The 7,613-nt window shown below is 33.6% G+C and overlaps 1 pseudogene; it reads right to left on the bottom strand.

The window, feature by feature from the left end:
- Window positions 1-1,656: 1,656 nt before the first annotated feature.
- Window positions 1,657-3,848, bottom strand: LOC131065439 (indole-3-acetic acid-amido synthetase GH3.6-like; annotated as a pseudogene).
- Window positions 3,849-7,613: the final 3,765 nt, after the last annotated feature.

The raw sequence follows: 7,613 nt of genomic DNA, 5'->3' as shown, positions 1-7,613 counted from the left end.
TTTGAGGTTATCATTCAATTTCAGGACTTGACCTTCTTATTGGTCTTCGTTTGGAAGTCTTATTTATAGATTGTGAAATGTATTCATGTATATGGATGCTTGTTGTTCCTATTTGTATGCCATATATTTCATGATGCTTATTATGATCCATAGAAGATAGGTTATCTAGGTGCATTAAGGGGGAGTGGCTCTCTATTGAGGCCAAGGCCCTAAGTGGTTGTCAAGATAACCCATAAGAGAGTAGATTAATAAGTGGTAGAATTAATTAAACTCTAGGTTGGGTTTACACACTAATAAGATAATATTTTGTGCCGCACTCATGACCTCATGTGCTCATATGAATAGAGGATGAGATTGGGAAGGCCCATTCGTCTAGAGAGATGTTTGATTTGGAAAGATCATGCATTGCCTTGTCTTCATGAAAAGATTGTACGATTCTACATGAGTTGTCAAATGGGGGACAGGTCTGAAGGGGCTACTAGGATAATCCATGTTGAAGCTATGTGATAACACTCTCTCCTTCATGTATCCTAGTATCCTAATGTGTCAACTTATATGTGGAAGTATCTAGAAGTCTTTTGGTTGTTATCCTTATACTCTTATCTTGTGCAGTGGTGTCTTGTGTATCTTGGTTGTGGTGTATGTTCAGTTCTTTTATCCCTAGCCTTCTTGCTTGTTTTTTAAGGCCTTGTGCCTATCTCCAACACAAGGGGTGGACCTACAAGTTCCACATTGTCGGATGGTAGTTTTTTCCATTCATTGGGGTTTTGGAGTTCTTGTTCAAGTGCAGTTGGATGGATCTTACCTTGTATTCCAATATTTTCACATTTAGATGTAGATTGGTCTACCATTGTAATGTATTTGTTATGTATTTTCCATAATGTGAAAAAATATGTAATTGTATATTTATACTTGTAATTGAAAGGATATTTGTAATTGGATACTCCAAGTGAGAAGGATTGTAGTAGGACTATTATGATAGATGCTTTTGTGTTAATGGATGACTTGTGAGTGAATGTAATCATGGGGATTATATGTATGTTCTTATTCTTGATGAAGGTTATCATAGGAATCTTTCATTTGATGTTTTAAAATGAACTTAATTAACATGGGCCTTTATATGATAAGTAAAATTATTAATGATTGGGAATTTATTTGATTAAGTTAAATCAATGTATTATATTAAAGATGTTTATGTGATTTACAATAATGTAATAGAATAAAGATATCTTCATGTGACTAACTTAGTGATGTTTAATACATGTTAATAAATGTTGCTTAGTAGTAGAGAACCCATATGACATGATTAAGTCTTCTCTTAAACATTGTTATGATTCATCTATATTATGTAATAAATTTAGATAGTATTGTATTGAGTTAAAAGATGATTGATGTATTATATATATTCTAGTATTAGGTAACGTGGGAAAGGTAGCGTGGGAATGAATTACGGTTATAATTTATTTATAGTGGAACTGACTGAAACGTGGAATGTAAATTTGGAGACATAAGAAACAGTTTTCCTTTATTTTAGCGAACGGAGACACACGACTATAACAGCTACTGAGTTTGTGGAGTGCAGTTTTCGCTGACTGCATACGTGGATGAAGAAATTACTGATCTCTAACACAAACATATTAGGAAGCAGATGAAGATTTAGAGAGATTTGGCAGAAGTTTCCCAGTCGGTGCGTGCAGGTGTCCATTTAGGACAATTGGGGCTGAAATAGGAGGCGGTGACTCTCGAATTGAGGAGCTCGAATAATGGGGCGAACTTAACGCAGCGGGGTACCTTGTATTGATTGAAAGACGCCCCTTGGCTTAGGGCATAATCCATCAACTCCTCAAATGTCCCACTTTCTACTATTTTTATCTCCAGAGGGCCGATGGATTTGTCAGAGGCTCTGCCTTGTCTGTACACCGAATTTAAACTCTCCTCCACGGTAAGACAACACTGCTGCAAAACTTCATCAGGCACTTCCACCTGCGTCACACTGTGGAGCTCCCAGAAGAGAACGTAATGCCCCGGAATGCTAGATACCTCTGCGTAGCTCGTGTACTCAATTAATCGAGTTCTATAGCGATCCAGATACTCGGTTGCCTTGTTCACCGCGTTCTGCAGCTCCACTTCGTCAGTTTTATCCGAGTCAATGCTCAACATTACATTTTTCCGGCATACAAACTGGAAATTCGGCGCCGAGTTGTAGAAACCAGTAACCCTGAGCACGTCTCCCACTCTATATCGATACAGCCCTGCATCGCAACACTGAAAGAATGTTAATCATATTGCGTATATGTCTAGAACTTCCCTTTTTCGGTCAGAAAATTTAGGCAAGTTTTTACCTGCGTATGTGGTGACCACAACTTCATATTCTTTACCCACTTTAACGTCAACGAGCTTCACGAGCTGCGACTGTTGGGCCGGTGGCGGCTCACTGCTAGGGCTTTTGTGGTTATCATGAGGGCAAATTGGGAGGAACTCGAAGTAGGCCATGTTGGGCATGAAAGTGTATGACACTTCCCAGGGTTTGCTTAGCGGGTGGAGATTGAGACCGAAGTAGCATTCAGAGGAGCCGTACATTGTGCACACCTGAGGGAGCCCACCGCTGTAGAAATCGAAGGTGGGAATATATTGGGCCATCTCCCCGTCACAATCACATCTAGATACTTTATGTTGGGCCAGAGCCGCTTGATTATTCCCTCCCATGACGCCTTTGAGCACTCGCTCTCCATGAGCTCTGCCACCTCAGGATTGGGACTCAATATCATCATCTTCATTAGGGCTTCTCTTAGGCAAGGATCTCTCACTTCTTCCTCGCTCGGGCTTCCAACTCGAATATCATGACACAGCGATTTCCAATGCTGTTGCAAAAAACGTATTGCCCTAAGCAAGGCCGACGCGAAAATGGCTCCTGCCCTCAAAACTTGAGTGTTCTGCACCAGGCCACAGAGGAGTTGAACGTACATGCTCTGTTGAGAATCTGGACACAAAATGGCTTCCATTGGGCTGGTGTGCGTATTATAGGGGTCGTAAAACTTTTCTCTAAACTGCCGGCTCTTATGGATGCTCGTTAGAACTGGCCGAGCTACCAATCCGCCTGGAGTCTTGGTTTCAGATTTGATGAAGAGGAAGTACATCCCTTTTCCCTTGTCAAGCCCTTTCATATACCTGATACACACCATTACCAAACTTCTTTAAAAACCCATTTGAATCTAAGAATCTCATGTTTATAGATAAACGTCCAACTCTAGGGAATATATACTAGAACTAAGGGAAAAGACACTCACTGGTTCATGACCGGCATGATAAAACTATATAGAAGGGTTTTTCTATTTATTTCCTCTTCAGTTGTGGGCATCAGCTTGCGTTCTCCAGTAGATGTTCCAGAGCTGATATAGCAAATCACACCATACATTGCATCAAACGCGGCCACTAGAAAACACCGAATTAACACAGAAAATGCCATTTCATTCACGCAACGTTTACATTTTTTAGCGAAATACTGAACTGTGACATTTTATCTACCTGGTGAGAAATTCTGAGATGGGCTGAGATGAAAGAATAGAAGGTTTATCACCGTTAGCGATTCGAAGAATATCAGGCTGCAAATCCTCGTACGTAACGACGGGCACGAACTTTTGGAAAGAATCACTATCAGTGCGACCGTTGAGCTCATAGCGCATAAAGTATTCGATGTGAGCGTTCCTCGTCAAAATCTCAGAAAGCACTTGAGCCTGCACTTGATCAGCATGCATGGTAACATTCTCAATAAAGTCCAGAGCATTCTTATCAGTATCACTGGCGGTTGCAGTATTCTCATCAAGCATGGCTTCAGATATCCTGATCATAGAGACAATTTAAAACTATAGCCTAAAGGACTATGATGAAGATGAGGATGGGAGGAAAACCAAATTAGACTGGACTCCTATTGTACAATTGGATGTGTGAGGAAGGCATAGCCGGATTCATTTATAGCTACATTCAGGTCATCCTGATAAGACGGTCCAAGTTGATTATAGGGCAATATGATTGGCGTGCTCTCAAAGATAGAGAGTGGATTAAAATCAGTAGATTTTAATATTTAGGTGATGTTGATAAGATTGTAAGTATCAAAATTTTGAAGGAGGTCATTCATATAGATAATATTTCAATTCAAATAGTTTTGTCCCTTGAATCAGGGTATTTTCTTGAAGCCACACAATTTACATTTTAGACGTGGAATTTCGATAGATCATGGAATGTAGTATATTTATAAATTTCATATTTACGAATACTTTTCATTGATTTGACAATATACATATTGTCTATGGTCATCATCTTTCATGAAATGAAATCAAGCACAAAAAATTATTAAACACAAAGAAAATCAGAAGATTATTTTATTTTAACACTATAGTGCATTTTCATGATATGAATACATATGTACTAGTGGTCTATTTTTGCATAAAATAAAAGTAAATAAAATATTAATTTCAAGTTTCTTCTAAAAATTTAAGATTATATTCTAATATTTAAAAATACAAAGCATATTTCACATAGATATTAAATGAAGTGAAACATTTAAACCATTAAACTTATGCTAGTAAATGTAGAAATTTATAAATTTAAAAAACTATACCACAACAAACACAAAGCCAATGCTTTGAAGGAACCACACTTTTCAATACTATTTGGTACAGCAAAATATTAGAATAGTAGGAAACCACTACAAATAAATAGGATAATAGGTTTCCCCACATAATATGACTTTAAAACTAAGCACAAGCTCCTTATCAAACAAAGCTCACTTAACATTGTCTTACAATTTTGACACTAAAATGAGGGTAGAATTTTAAGGGATTGATTTATGCATAAGGAATCACCTTCAAGTGAGAATGGCTAGTACAAGTATGGAATTACAAAATTGGTGCCATGTATGGTTGTCCAATAGTCTATAGAAATCAATTTTATTTCATGGAGATATATTCCACCACAATGTTAGTATGCACATAGTAAGGATCGAACTCTTTTAATTTTTTTCTCAAACCATTCAAATTTTGGCTACTGCATATATAATTATTTATAAACAAAACTATGAGAAAAATAGTATTCAATGGAATCACAACCAATTAGTGCAAAAATAAAATATTTGAATAAGGTTTAGACATCCACCAAAGAATGTAGAAAATTATATTGTGTATATATGTGGTAAAATTGTGTTTCTATTTATTTATACTTATTTCGTAGTATTCTAATACTCTCTTTTTGTAAGTATATCACTTTGAGTCTTTTCTAGATTTCCATATGTTATTCAAAATCAACCATTTTGGATTAGGCTAGGATCACATTGGGAAATTCAAAGGCCATTTCATAACTTTTCCTATAATTTTTTAAAACTAGTAATCAATAATTTCTTGTGCCTTCTACATGCCTTTACATTTTGCATTCATGTCAATGAGAGTAGTGGAAACAAAAAAATGTTAGAATTTTTTCTATCCCTTATGCTTTGATGGATGCTCATACCTTGTTTGAAACCACCTATTTTGATGTTCAAAATAAACATAAACTAACCACTCACAAACACAAACTAATTGAATTGGACAAGTGATATATATAAAAATATCACTAATAATTTAATTAGACCTTAATTTTTCTCAATTTCTGTTAATGAAATATTATAAATCTACCCACAAAAATTTGTACACACCTATGAAATAAATAGAATGTAAGTTTTTGACAAAATAAAAATAAGAGAACATTATAACTTTAGGAAAGTACATTAATTATTTTCCTTGCAGAAATTTTGAAGAAAAATATCCAAAAATGTATTAAATGTTAGTAGATTTGAAGACTTTAGTATCCCTCCTTATCACACACATTGATGAGGGAAGTTGTCATTCTATCTAGGTGTACTAGTTCCTTAGCACTCTAAAGCTTTTTGGCTCTTCTTTTTTTTATTTCTTTTTTTTCTCTTTTTTTTTCTTTTCTTTCTTTCTTTTTTTTTTTTTTTTTTTGTCTTTTTTCTTTTTTTTTTCTTTGCCAAATATCACTTTCAAAATTTCTACAATATGGTTATTTAAAAATTATTAAATATCTATACTTAGTAATAGTTTCTTTAAAAAAAATAGTTTATAACTATTCATAGTATGGTTTTTTTCAAAATTGATAAATATTTATTTGTAGTAGTATAATATTGATGGTATGGAAGTCTATATGGGATATAGTTTAGATTACAAAAAATTACAATTCAGTGTAGATTAAAGAGCATGGACAATGTAAAAATATATCTCACTAGAAATGAGAATAAATAAAATCATAATAATAAATTACCAAGGTGAACTAGATTAGATAAGACTTGATCAAAATTTAATCACCTTTTGTCCAATAAATTATCTTAGTGCATCTCTTCAAGTAGTTTGGAAAAGATTAAATAAATAAAGAGATATCTATGTAAAGTAACATAGACTAGATCCTAATACCAAATCTAACATGCATAAGAAATAGAATGTATGTGTGCTTATACCAAATCTAACATGCACAAGAAATAGAATGTATGTGTGCTTATATCCTTAGTATTATGTAATATTTTAAATTATCTTTCTTATATCTAGTGCATGTTTCTAATTAGTTTTGTTTTAATATAATCAGGATAGATTCTTTGTAGTGGATATATATATAGAGAGAGAGGGATATATATAGTTAAAGAGTATGATACTTGTATTAATAAGTAAATTTTTTATTCAAATTATTTATTCCCATACTTGGTTTTTTAATTTTGGTTTAGTTGAAGCTCTTTGATTGTCATTATTATAATTTTATTTTTAATGTAGAACTACTTGGAGTTACTTGGTGATGCTATAATCTTATGTTGATCCTAAAATAAAAACTTATAATGGAAGTGATTATTTTTCCATATTCATGGTTGTATTTTTGTAAGACATTTTTAAACAAGTAGGACTTGACATTTTTATAAATGATTGTCTATCACTATAGTGTGCTTTAGCTATATATCAATACAATGCAGTGATACTTATACTTGAATCAAATAAAAATCCTTAAAATAGAAGAAGTAGAAGTTTTAAGGGTAGAACTACAAATTGAAGAATGTACTAAATACTCTTGAAACATAATAGAAATGTCCTAGCTTAACGCACACCACCTACCCAAGGTTATTGAAGAGGAAAAAGTTGCAACCCACCTCAAAGGTAGTGTTAATAATGAGATTAGCACAACCAACTTTTATTAAACAATGATCATCCATTCCTCTTGAAAAACAATAAATATGAATCCAAGCTTATTTTTAAGTTAGATATTGAGTGTGTTGGATAGCTAAATATTCTATGTGATTTTTTATATGAGGGGCCTTTTTGGGTAGATTTTGTTTTATGTAAGCTTATTTCTAAATAAATTCAATCAATTTCAACTCCTATAAATGATAATTCATGTGCAAGATATATTTCTCTTAAATTAATTTTACTTAGTTTCTATCCATGCATGTCACAAAAATTTAAGAAAATTTGAATTTTAAATTCACTCACAAGGACTTTAAGTTATTTAAATGTTTGCTCCTTAAAGAAAAAATAATAATATGGTAATGAGAGAGTAGAATAACTCATATTAAGTGGTCAATGATA

This window comes from Cryptomeria japonica, chromosome 4 (assembly GCF_030272615.1).
Source record: "Cryptomeria japonica chromosome 4, Sugi_1.0, whole genome shotgun sequence".
NCBI classification, from domain to species: Eukaryota; Viridiplantae; Streptophyta; class Pinopsida; order Cupressales; family Cupressaceae; genus Cryptomeria; species Cryptomeria japonica.
Note: the sequence above shows the minus strand (reverse complement) of the source record. Positions and strands in the feature narration are given on the sequence as shown.